Source organism: Falco naumanni, chromosome 3 (genome assembly GCF_017639655.2).
Source record: "Falco naumanni isolate bFalNau1 chromosome 3, bFalNau1.pat, whole genome shotgun sequence".
NCBI lineage: Eukaryota > Metazoa > Chordata > Aves > Falconiformes > Falconidae > Falco > Falco naumanni.
In genome coordinates, this window is record NC_054056.1 from 53,602,471 (window position 1) to 53,614,730 (window position 12,260).

The window sequence follows — 12,260 nt, forward strand, 5'->3', positions numbered from 1 at the left end:
GAAAACAGGATTTCCACAGAAAGTAGATTGTTATATCATAAAAATTCTTTTTTAATTTAAAACTTTAAATAAACTGAGGCAACAGTGTTCATTTTAGAGGGATCAATCCAGTCTACGCAACAAAGTGCTGCCAAAATGCTCTGAAATAAGGATGGCCTTTCTCCAGAAACATGTTTGCTTAGGCATACACATTTTTTTAGCATCTTGTTGCATAAATCAGCTCTGTGTAGACCACAAATCCATTCGAGTAGCTGCTCAGCATCTGACAAATTTTGTCTCCTACGAGTAAAACAAAACAGGCGTCATCTTGATCAATGTGTTGCACTATAAACCATATAAATACAAGGTAGTATAAAAACAAGTTTTAGTGGCTTTTTTTTAAGTGGCTAAGGCATTAGCAAAAGATACGCTGTGTACCCTGGTTATCATCCTCCTCCTCATTTCTCCATTTCATGAAACAGTTTGAGTCTTAGTGGCCAAGTCAGAGTGCAGGCATTTCGTATCTTTGCCCTAGTAATAGAAACTTCACAGGGTACATTCAATGACTTCACAAGGTCAGAACTTGATTTGATTTCCACTCTAAAAGACAAGTGAAAAGTTTGCAAGCATATTACTTTTTATTTTTTTAACTGTAGTATTTCAAATATTGAAGCTTGCATCCAAAAGTTTCTCCAGTTTCTAATGATATTGTGAGTCACCATGTCACCAAGCAGTTCAGAGATTAGAAGTATTGTAGTAAAATTGAAATAGTGTATGGGACCCATCAAGTCCCCTTAAATTGCTGGCAGTAGAAAAGAATAAGGAAGTGCAAGTCTAACAAGTTTTAATTGGTAAAATAAAAGTAAGGTTTGCTCCAGGCACTGGGCATCAAAGACAAAGCACATGGATTTGAAAACTCTGAGAAATTCTTCTCAATAAGAGTTACTTTTCTTATGCCACCGTCTGAGTGTCCTGTAACCCATTGCTGGTGCCCATTTTCTAAAGGAGAATTTCCAGAGTTATCTTTGGGTCGTGACAGTCTTCCTGCCCCAGTCCTCACACGCTGCAGCTCCTGTACCCTGCTAACCACCACGTTCCAGCTGCCAAAGCATCCTCAGGTGTCAGAGGGCATCTGTGCTCCAGAGCATTTTGGTGGTGCTTTGTTGCATTGACCAGGCTGATCCCTCTAAAACAGGTACCACTGCCTCAGTTTAAAGTTGTTCTGTACCAGTGAAGCTGCATTCATGGGAGGCCTCGTGCTGGTAAAACAAGGCCACCTTCACCCACTTGTTCCACCTATACCCTGAGGCTCTTGCAACCTAGTGCTGAGGTGGCTGTGCTCAGAGGAACAGCCATGGAGGCATGGCATTTAGTAGAAGCACTTGAGCAAAGTAAACAGATTTACTGAGCTAGGTAAATCTTAATGTTGCTTAACGCTGAAAACCAGTTGGATTATAGTTTCATGCTGCTGAAAGGACCTAGATGTCTTCCTTATTGTTTATCTCGGTGCTTATGTGTAGATATATGTTAACAACTGGAAAAAGAAAAACTCTCAAAAAAAAAAAAAATCAGTTCTCAGGCTTATCTGCTCATCCATGAGAGCTGAGCACTGAAAACGCCTTTTCTTTCTGAAAACTAATGTTCAGATTTTTACCTAAGAATGAAGACCTGTCTTCCACCTTCTCTCCTGAGTCCTTAATGCCTACTTCTGTGGAGCAAAACCCATGTCTGGATTTTGTAGCTGTGCCAAAATCCAGCCGAGACGCAGGTCTCAGTCCAAACACAGAGCTGCTCTGCTGCCAGACATCACCAGTGAGGAACAAAAGGTTTTCAAAAAGGTTGAGATGAGCTATTAATTTTTCCCTTTGTCAAGATAACGTTACAAAAATATGTACCTTATGGGGTTACCTGGCTTTTGTAAATGCTGCTGCTGTGTTTTCTTCCTTCAAAGCTTTTTCCCTCCCCAGCGTGGGTGATGCAGAACAAGCCACAGGCAGGGGCAGCTGGAGGATTGGTATAAATACCCTGCTCAGTCCCACTCCCCCAGTTTTACTATGCCTTTAACTGAAAGTTAGGCAGAGGCAGAAGAAATCTCAGTGTGTTTAAAAAAACAGTTCAGCCAAATGCTGCTTGACCGTAAGTTCAGGCTGACTCCCACTGACCTTGCTGAAATAACAGCTCTGGGAGGTGGAGGGGCTTGGTCTGCACTCAAGGGGATTTTTGGATGATTCATTCATTCTTAGTGGAGTTTAACTTTTAAGCACTCCAGGTTCAGAGGAGGAACAAATGCTGAACACCCACCACAGAAGAGGAGATTTTATATTCATGTGTGTTTTTGCAATGTTTGCCAGCGTTGGCTTGTTGGTGTAAAGCACTTACTGACTCCCTCGGTGGCCAAGGGTTTAACTAGCTACAGCTGAGGGGTTTTAAACAAATGCCTCGCTGTGGAGGATTGGACCATAAAGGTGATGTTTTAGGGCTGCCTATTGTGTTTCCGTAATTCTTTTTCTTCTGTTAGTATGGCTGCTTTCACAGATACCTTGGAAGATTGCCAAGTTCTCAGAGCGAACTGGGGGGCCGTGAGAGGCTGTTGGGGTGTTTCTTTTGAAGGTGTGTCAGGATTAGCTGTGTTATGCAACTTCATGTTAATGAAAAGAAATTCAGTGACCTTAGAAGTAAGGCATCATAAAGTCGTGCTAAGGGAACAGCATATGCTGGAATCCTTGCAGTAATCTTGTTGATTAACCATCAAAAAGGTCTTCTGTGGTGATGAGGAATATAGTTATGTCAGGCTGTGGACCTAAGTGGAGAGACGCAACGAAGCTGACATCTTAAATGACAGCAGTATTGTCTTTTCTGCAGTAAAAAATACCATTTACTAAAACTTCCAAAGATGAAAGAAGGTGGAAAGTCCCTTAAGATCTATTTTTTCCCCAATGTATTGATAGGTTAAAATAGTTTTTAGCCTTAGTCTTAAATTATTTGTGTATGAACAGAAAAGAATATAAGGTGATTAACTATTTTTTTTCCAAGTAAGCAGAGTCTTTACATCTGGTTTTGATTCCTTTTAAAAGAGTGGAAAAATGATAAAAAGCTTTTCCTTCCTACTCATTCAATAATTTTTTTAACTCAGTGTCTATGAATAATTTTCATGTAAACATAAGTGGGAAAGGCTTTGCTCTTGATGTCTTTTCTTTTTTCAGTGCAAAACTTGGATAAACCTCTTTTCATGTCTCTACCCTTGCCGTGCAACAATCAATCTTTTTACGGTTATCCAGGCAGTTTATCTTTCCTCTTCCTCTCAGTTGCCCAAGCAGACCAATAATGTTTTGTTTACTTGAACTTTGACTGTGTCCTTCTGGACTGTGTGGAGGCAACAGTCCTGGGACAGAGTCCAAGGCAAAAGAGTTAAACTGATCCTGTTGCATGAACACCCCATTCAGAGGTTCACTGCTTAATTAACTATTTCTGGTTCCTAAGAACCATTGTCATGGTCCAGTATCCAAACTGGAAGAAAAAGCATTCAGAGTAATGCATTCCCCGAGACCAAGACAAGTCCAGAGACACCAGAAAGCAGGAAGCAAGGGAAAGGTGAGACTGTCCTGGGGAGAGTGAACTGATTTGGGCTCTCCATGGGCAGCCTCTTTCCTTTTCCCTGCCTGTTGGCCCAGCATGACCCTTTGCCAAGCAAGCTTCAAGCTCTCAGACTTAGGCAACAGCCACAGAGGAGATGTGAAGCTGCTGGAGTGCTGGCAATATCAGGTAGGCTCACCTCCAGCCTACTCCTGTTCACACGTGCGTGCAAGCCCAAGCCATCATCCTCACTTGCAGCCTGGCCACAGTTTGGATTTGGGATGCACCAAGGCAACTAATAGGTTAAAAAAGGTGGTGGCAGGTTAAACTGTCAGCTGGTGCCTGCATGGGTCACTGAGCTCTGCCTTTGCACAGGGTCACCGAACAAGGATTGATGCTTTTGCTAGAGTTAGGGATGCCTGCAAAAATACAGCTACAGATGTGAAGGGATTGCAGTGAATGACATTGGTGTAGCTCAGCCCCACCTGACAGACCTTCTGGAGGCCAAGTTCTATGCTTTCTGGAAGAGCCCTTCAAACCCGCGCTATGAACCCAACTTTAAACCAAACTCTGACTCCAGTTCATAGCCAGAGTCTAGCAGCCCTTGCCACTCTTTGCCTAAATACATCCATGTTTGTACAAGCCTTGTGACGTTCAATATCTTCTTATGGGGGGAAGGCAGGGGATGCCAAGAGGTTAGTGTTAGTGTAACTGAAGTCTTAGCAGTCTAATAAAAAAAATAATTCTGCAGATTATTTTTTTTGTTTGTTTTTCAAAACGGTAAGCAGGGAGGAAAAATTTAGGGATATTATTATTTATGGAAAGCCTCAGTAATAATAATAGTCAAAACTCTTACTCATGTGCTGTCTAGGCTCTACCCCTTGCCACTGGTGTCCCACTCACCCTTCTGCTGCTCCTCTGGGTCAATGGCTTCAGCCTGGGGGGAGCAGGTATGGTGAGGCAACAGCGAGAGAGCCCTTCTCTGGGATGAGTCTGGTGGTGGTGATTTCTTCCTCCTCCTCTAGGATCCACTTAAGGTCATATTTATGTTTCCCAACACTTTTTATGTTTTGTTCTTTCTTCATCAGTCTACGATTCTATGTTATGTGTGAATTTACTATAAATGGTGCATTTTACCTATGTTAGAAACTTGTTCTTTAGTCTTTTTATAACTCTTTTTTACTCCTAAGACAGGTTTCATTCATCTCCCAGATCTGTACTTTGTTGGAGGAAAATGCTACTGTAGGCTGTGTACCTCAGCTTTTGTCCCCTGTATAGCCCCAGACCAGGACTGCAAGTGCGGTCGGTAAATAGATGCTAGACAATGAAAGTTTAATATTAGTAAGACTGTACTCAACAGTTCAAAGAAGTTTCTAAGAACAGAAGACCCTGACCTCTAGGAGGCTGAGATGGTGGAGATTGTCTATTGTGATTACTCAGAACTGAGACGTGCAGAACCTGAAGCGATCATCCTTGAAAGAAAAAGTAAAAAAGCGAAGTGGTCAAGATATAGAACAACTTGTGAAACCGACTGTCAAGATAATGACTAATAAAAGACTTGTTTGAAACCAATAGATTAGGTAATGCTTTGTAGAGACTATAAATGTAGAGCTGAAAATCTTGTAAGCTTGTCACTGTCTGCGGAGGTGACCCAACGCTGCTGGACCGATTAAAACTGCAAACCTAGAGTAACCCATAAGAGTTCGAGCCTCTTCTTTTACAACTTCCTTTGCTGACCTTGTGTGTGGGTTATAACCCTCCAGCCCTCAGCATTAGCCCATGTGCCATCTCCATCATCCTGTTCCTGTACTCCTCTACACCACCTCTTGGGAGCCCACCTTTAGGGACTCTTCTCTCATACCAGGCCTGCATTACATCATTCTGCTAAAGTCTTAAATATTTCATGTTGCACAGAACAGCTGCATGTTACTACTATCTGTATAAAAGCTATGGTTATGCCGTATGAAGATAAAACAAGTTACGCATAGCTACCTAGTCATTAGAAAAATAGCTGTTACGGTAACAAATCAAACCACATAAAAGGAAAGCCTTGAACAGGTCTAGACAAATTCAGTCAAAGCAAGACTGATAAACCTCCAACCTGAGGCTCTGCAAAGTCAGAGCAAAGCCTATGTCCCGTTACCTGCAACAGCTGTGCTGTCTTTACAAGGCTGCAGCCGGCAGTGTGTCCTGGAGAACCCATTTTATATACCTGGGTGCTCATGCTGTCCTGAAAAGTTATCCCAGACCTAATCCTGGTCTAGGCATCCCATGTAGCCTCAAGTGCTGAAATGTCATGGTGTGGAACGTGGAGAGTAGCTCTCAGTTCAGCCCAGCGAAACCTTGCCAGCTCAGTCCCCTTCCTGCATTGGGCTTCACAGGGTCTGAAACCCCACCTTGAGCCCATGGCCCCACGTGCACATAGCCTCAGAATTCTTCCTGGACCTCCACCTTACTCTCAGGATGAGCCCATGACCCAGCATGCCTGTCCCCCATGGGACAGGGTACTAGTGCAGGAGTCCTTGCAAGAAAGCAAGTTCAGGCTTGTCCAGAGACCTGTGAGGTGTCAGCCTGCTGGTAGACCCCTGGTGCCTCCCTTGGGTTATGGCACTGTACCCCCACCCCTTGCCTTGTCCTTGGCAGTGGGGCAGTGGACTCCCATGGTGGTGGGGACCTTGTCTGAAGCCAGACTGTCACCTTGGCCTGAGGTCCATGCCTGAAACCCCAGCGCTTTCAGCTCTCCGGTGTCAGGAGTCACCATGGTGGCCTCAAAGAGAGGCAGAGAGGGCTGGAAACGTTTGGGAAAATGCTGGTCTAGGTCAGAGGTGGCAAGGTAAATTTTGTTTTGGCAATACCAGAGGATGTTCTTTTCTCTCTGTTTCGGCTTAATTTCACCATGGGTTGTGCTGGGATACCCTTGCCATGTCAACTTTGCAAAGAAGCATGTGATCCTTTATGGGTTCGGTGGCCAAGGTTTTGCAGACACTAATTTTTAATACTGTTGGGCAGGAAGGGAGGATGATTCAGACAAGATGACCTGTTGAAGCAATTCCAGAGAAGGGCCACAAAGACGATCAGAGGGTTGGAGCACCTCTCCTGTGAAGACAGGCTGAGAGAGTTGGGGTTCTTCAGCCAGGAGAAGAGAAGGCTCCAGGGAGACCTTATAGCCACCTTCCAGGGCCTAAAGGGGGCCTGCAAGAAAGTTGGAGAGTGTCTTTGCAAGGGCATGTAGCGATAGGACAAGGGGCAATGGCTTCAAACTGAAAGAGGGTAGATTTAGATGATATAAGGAAGAGATTCTTTACTGTGAGGGTGGCAAGGGACTGGAACAGATTCCCTAGGGAAGTGTTCCAGGCCAGGCTGGATGTGGCTTTGAGCAACCTGGTGTAGTGGAAGGTGTCCCTGCCCATGGCAGGGGGTTGGAACTAGGTGATCTTTAAGGTCCCTTCCAACCCAAACCATTCTATAATTCTATGATTCTATTCTATGATTCATTCATTTCATAATGAACATACAACAGTCTTGGCTATTGTTTCAGTAACTTGTTTTCCTAACTTTATCCACAGTCTCATTTGTTGATCAGCCTGTTTTCTAAGTGGGGGATACTTTGGAGGGCATTTATGGTTTTGAGCTGTTTAGAATGAATACAATTTCTTTGTGGGTTTGGAAGGGATTTGACAATTTGGGAGGGGGGTGATGCAGGTAGAGATAGTTTTTATGTTGGGTTGAGGTCTGAGGAAGCTTTGAATTTATTGCTGTATGTTTCAGACTCCATGTTTTCTGAAATGGGGTTTGATAGGGCGCTTCTGACACTCTTTGGTTGCTTTTAAAAAAAGTTGCTATCTTGGGCTACGATTTCAGGGTAACTTTTAAATATATATATATATATATATATATATATATATTAGAACAAGGCCTTGTTGAAGGATCGATTTAGGATCATGCTTCTCAACCTACTGATGGGTTGATGTGCTGGATGCTCTGCCTGGAAGTGAGGACAGGAGGAACTGATGGCAATCTAAATTTACAAGAGGCCCAGGCTAGCAGAGAGAAGTCAGCTGGGGTTATAACAAGTGACTTTCCTGGTTGGTGGTCACCTCTGCATGATGCTGTCTCACGTGCCTGCTGCTCCAGGGAGAAGTGGTGCTGTGTCAGCAAGCAGGGACCATCCTCCTCAGACATGCTAATCCTTTGTGGGTTGTCTGCCTGCTGCATGTTGTGTCATCCATGACCCCTTAGCTGTGTAGAGCTACCTGTGCAGTGGGGACCTGTGCCTTGACCCTGTTTTATTTCCTACTGTTGATGTACTATTGCTGATGTTGTCAGAAGCTGGGTGAAAGTGTCACCCAATGTCCAAAACTAAAGGTCCTTAAAACCATGCCTGGGTGTTGCTTAACCCTGGAGTCTCTTAATATCTGGAAAATATCTTTCTGTCTAACTTAAGTTTCCCCAATGACTACGGTAGCATCTGTATGTGTATCCAGAGATGTCCCAGTATTAACCAGGCTGAGAAAATTGATGATTTGATCATGTGAACCATAAAATAGATGTCCTGCTTAAAGTCCTGAGGGCTTGATCTGGGAGGAATAGCTTTGGTATCCTTTGAGAACATGGAGAGGCTGAGGCTTAGCATGTACACAGGTGGGGCTAAACTTTTCTTCTAAGAGATGAGGGGCAGGTAAAGGGAGAAGGAATCTGAAGTTTCTTCCTTATTTAAGGACAAATGCTCTTATGTTGTGTGCTGCTGAGCCCAATAGCTCTGACAGACATGTACTGGTGGATCTAGCCCCATTCTGCTGGAAGTGTCAGCTCTGTACTAATATGCTGATTTACAAATCAGCATATTAGTACAAGCCCATCTTTATAAGTGAGAAGTTTGCAGTAGCCATGACTGTGATGGGTGAAGAATGGAGACAGTGATGGGCTTAGCAACCTTCAGTGGTGAAGACAGATCTTCAGCAGGGTCAAAAACATCTGGCTTAAGCTATGGCAGCTCTTGTTTTCTAGTCTGGTCCTGTATTTCACCTGGGTCCTACTTACCTGAAAAATTTAATGTAGCTATTCAATTATTTTGTGTATTTAAAACATTGCCTGTGCTACTTTTTCCAAAACAATTCCTATTTTTAAGTAATTATACTTTATAATGCAAAATATCAACATTTTGCATAGTCTTTCAAAATAAATGTGGAGCACATCAAATGCCACAACAACATTTTTAAACTTATGAACCTATATTTTCACAAATTGATATTATTAGTTTACTTACTGACAACTCTCAGCTAGTGAAAAGGATTACCCCCCTGCACCCCCCCCCCCCCCCCCCCCCCCCCCCGGTAATTTATTAAAAAGCCTAATTACTTTTACTGCTCTTTGAAAATGCTCATCATTGATAAAGAGCAAAAGAGTTCAGTCCTGCCAGTAAAACTTTGGACTGTTTGATTGCCAGAAGTCTATTAATCAGTAAAAGAAGTTTTTCACAGTCTGTGCGTGAGAGAGAACCTAAAAGGAAACATCTTGATACAATTTAAATTTAGGCCTTAAATTGCATACCTTTATATAATACAATTAAATTTTTTCCCTCAGGGAAAAAATACCCATGTTTTTTATGATATTAGGGTGAAAGTAAAACACTGGAACTGGAAAAGCAAAATTAATCACAAAACATCAGATTATAATCCAAACCCAGATTTGAGTCTAGTGAATGGGATGAAGTGTCTTTGGTTTCACCTGATCCCCTCCATTAGTGTTCTTAATTCATTTTGCAAACTCCAAAAGGTTAAGTCCTTGCACTGCCTGTGCTCTGGATCTAGGCCATTTGTTTATTATGGAAAGAGCATGTATCTCCATCCTTGGAGATAATCAGAACTTGACTAGACGTGACCCTGAACAATCTGATCTGATGTTAACATTGAGTCTTAACTTCAAGGCTGGCCCTGCTTTAAGCAGGGATCGGGCTAGATGAGATCAGGACGATCCTTCCAACAGAGGTTTTTCTGTGAGTTTCTCTGTACGCGTGTATATATGTGTATGCAAACCAGTGCTGAAAGAAGGTTACTCCTTGGCTCCACACTAAGGATATAATTTTCCCTGAAAACATCAGTATGAAATTTGCCATAAGACATTCTAGCTGAATCAGTGAGTAAAGGTGACAGCTGGGACTCTGCCCCTGGGGCGCCGGGTGCCCCGGGGTGTGCGGCAGAAGCTGGAGCGAGTGGCTGCCCCAGGCAGCAGTGCTGGCAGCCAGCAGGCTCAGGGTCAGCGAGGCAAGGATGTACACAGCCAGTGTGTTCATGTCCCCAAAGCTTGCAGTGCGTGTAGCAGACAGGGAGCAAGTACAGGAATACATCAGGTGACATCAAGGCTATGAGGCAGAATGCAATAAATTTGCCTTCACAACACCCCAGCTCTCTGCTTGCCATGGTTTTGATTTATGACAGTTAACGAAACTGGCTTTTTGGTCCAAGGCCTTTAAAACTGGACAGAACAAGATGTCTTCAATGTCTTGTTTGATGGTCAACAGCAACATGGGCTCTGGTGTAAGATGGAGACTAGCTAGGGAAAGAGCAGCTGGAGAGGGTTTTTACAAGTGTCTCAAAATGCTGCTGTTCCTTCCAAACATCCATGGTTTGAAGGCTGGTGGTGCAAATAGGCTTCACTGTCTCCTTCCCAGTGTCCTCATAGGGGTGATAGCTTTCTATCCTGGTTTTGGCTTGGAGACTCTGCTGCAGGATGGTTGGACTGCTGAGGCTGGCCCAGTCTGGGGTTTGCTCTTTCCCAGCAACACTTATGCTCCAGCCTCTCCTTTCTTATTTTCTGGTGGAATGTGATGAAACTAGAGACAATTCTCCTGGGCACCCTTCTGAGAAAAGGAAAAACAGTCCTCTCAACTTGGTGGCTACAAGTTTTGCATCCAAATTTAAGCCTGTTGCAAATTTTGCCGCTTTGGAGAATAGCGTGCCTACCAGCACTACTGAGAGGAGCACTCTCATGGATTTCCCTCTAGTGATGAAATATGTCAATTACAGGTTATTCTACATATCTAAAGTACTGGCATAGTAAGAGTAGTTGTTTCTCCCTTCCTTTCAATCAGCCGCTTCGAGAGCGTAAGAAAAGAGAATCAGAAGTTTATTGGATCTGGAATGAAGTCAAAGTGCAAATAACAGGACTCTCTACCATAAAAAAAACCAAAACAAAAGCAACTTTTTCAAATCAGAAACAAAGCTGTGCACTAAATACACCTTCACACCAGGTTTGTTATTCTGGATAAAAAACCACTACCCCTTCAAGCATGATTAGTACCATAATGTATTTTCTGGTGAAACAGGTAACTCTTTCATCAGTTCTTTTCTCAGTGTTAAGAAAATATCGCATCTTCTCCAGGCCTGAGACTCTCACTATTTTAAGAATTGTCATCCTATTCCAGGATTTTAGAATTATAGCACAGATAGGTGCTTCAGGGCTGAAAATGTTAGATTCAGGTGTGGATTCATCTAATTTTGCTCAGCCAATGAAGAAATTATTTACTTAACGTGAGTGCAAAATGCATTAACCCATCTTTTGCTCTTATGATTTTCTAAGCAACTGTAACTTTTGGAATCAAAAGTGTGTATTATTTCCTCTAAATAACTTTGAAATTATTGGCTACTGTCAAATACTTTTGGCAGCAGGAAAAAGGTTTTGACACTACTTGTAAAAATAGGTGGCCAAAGGAAAAGCCATAAATGCATGCCCTGAAGGACAGCAGTGTAAAAGCAGAGTCTGTGTGGACACAGAGTGCCTGTGGGAGGCTGATGTGGGCAGTACCCAGCCACACCTTCACTTGTGGCTCATGCCAGATTAGGGAGCAGGTAATTTTCCCCTATCTTGAGGCGTCTCTTGTGCAGATTTTCTTCGATACAAGAAGGTGCGAACACAGGAGGACAATGGCAGAATTCAAAAATTTTGAGAAACTTGAGATAGGGATCTCTTTTATCATGGTGGTAAAAGAAGGATGGTACAGCTGGGCAGGAGTCACTGAGTATCGTCACTGCACGGGAGATCAGAGGACATTTGGGGACTGCAAGTCCAACAATGCTGCAATAACATACCAAGGGTACGAAGCAATGGCAGAGGCTGCCTGAGTGGTTGTGGAGCTGCCACAGCCAAAGGTCTTTAGGTTAGAGAGTTTATTTTTAGGTGTGATTTTCCCTGGCCTTGAAGCAGGGAAGTAGCCGACCTCTTGTGGTCTTTTACTGCCTTGTGGCTACATGAATGATGATTTTTCCTGTGGTTAAATCATAATGTCTGCTGCCTGAGGAAGAGGTATTGGCATTGTGGTCCCACAGTGATGCATGTGAATAGTCAATCAAAAATGAAATGTAAGGAAATGGGGCCTCTCTAGTCCTGGTTAATTTGACTAGTGCAGTGAACTAAGTGATTAAATGATTAGGTGCCAAAATCTTTAATGAATTAAGAATTAGTCACAAGTTACTAAATGTTGAAACACTGGATAGGCAGCCTGATTTGCATAAATGGCTTGTATCCTGATTAAAACCACTTTTGTGTATCTACTATCCTTAGTTCTGTAGGTAAGACTTCATGCAAAGTGCTAACGTGGGGTTAGCTGTGAACAAATTTTTGGTTGACCCTGACTTGCACAGTCACTCACCACTGGCTAAACCCTGCCCGTGTCCATTAGACGACCTGAGAGAGCGTGCGAGATGGGGCAG

General features: G+C 43.2%; 1 long non-coding RNA gene across 1 annotated transcript in view; it reads right to left on the reverse strand.

Moving 5' to 3' along the window:
- Window positions 1–11,145, reverse strand: part of LOC121084497 — an 18,546-nt gene extending 7,401 nt beyond the window's left edge. Inside the window, exons 1-2 of the long non-coding RNA XR_005826754.1 lie at window positions 11,135–11,145; window positions 268–276 (exon numbers count right to left, since the gene is read on the reverse strand). This is a non-coding gene — a long non-coding RNA (uncharacterized LOC121084497). The remainder of the gene's footprint in view (window positions 1–267; window positions 277–11,134) is intronic.
- Between the last annotated feature and the right edge of the window lie 1,115 nt (window positions 11,146–12,260).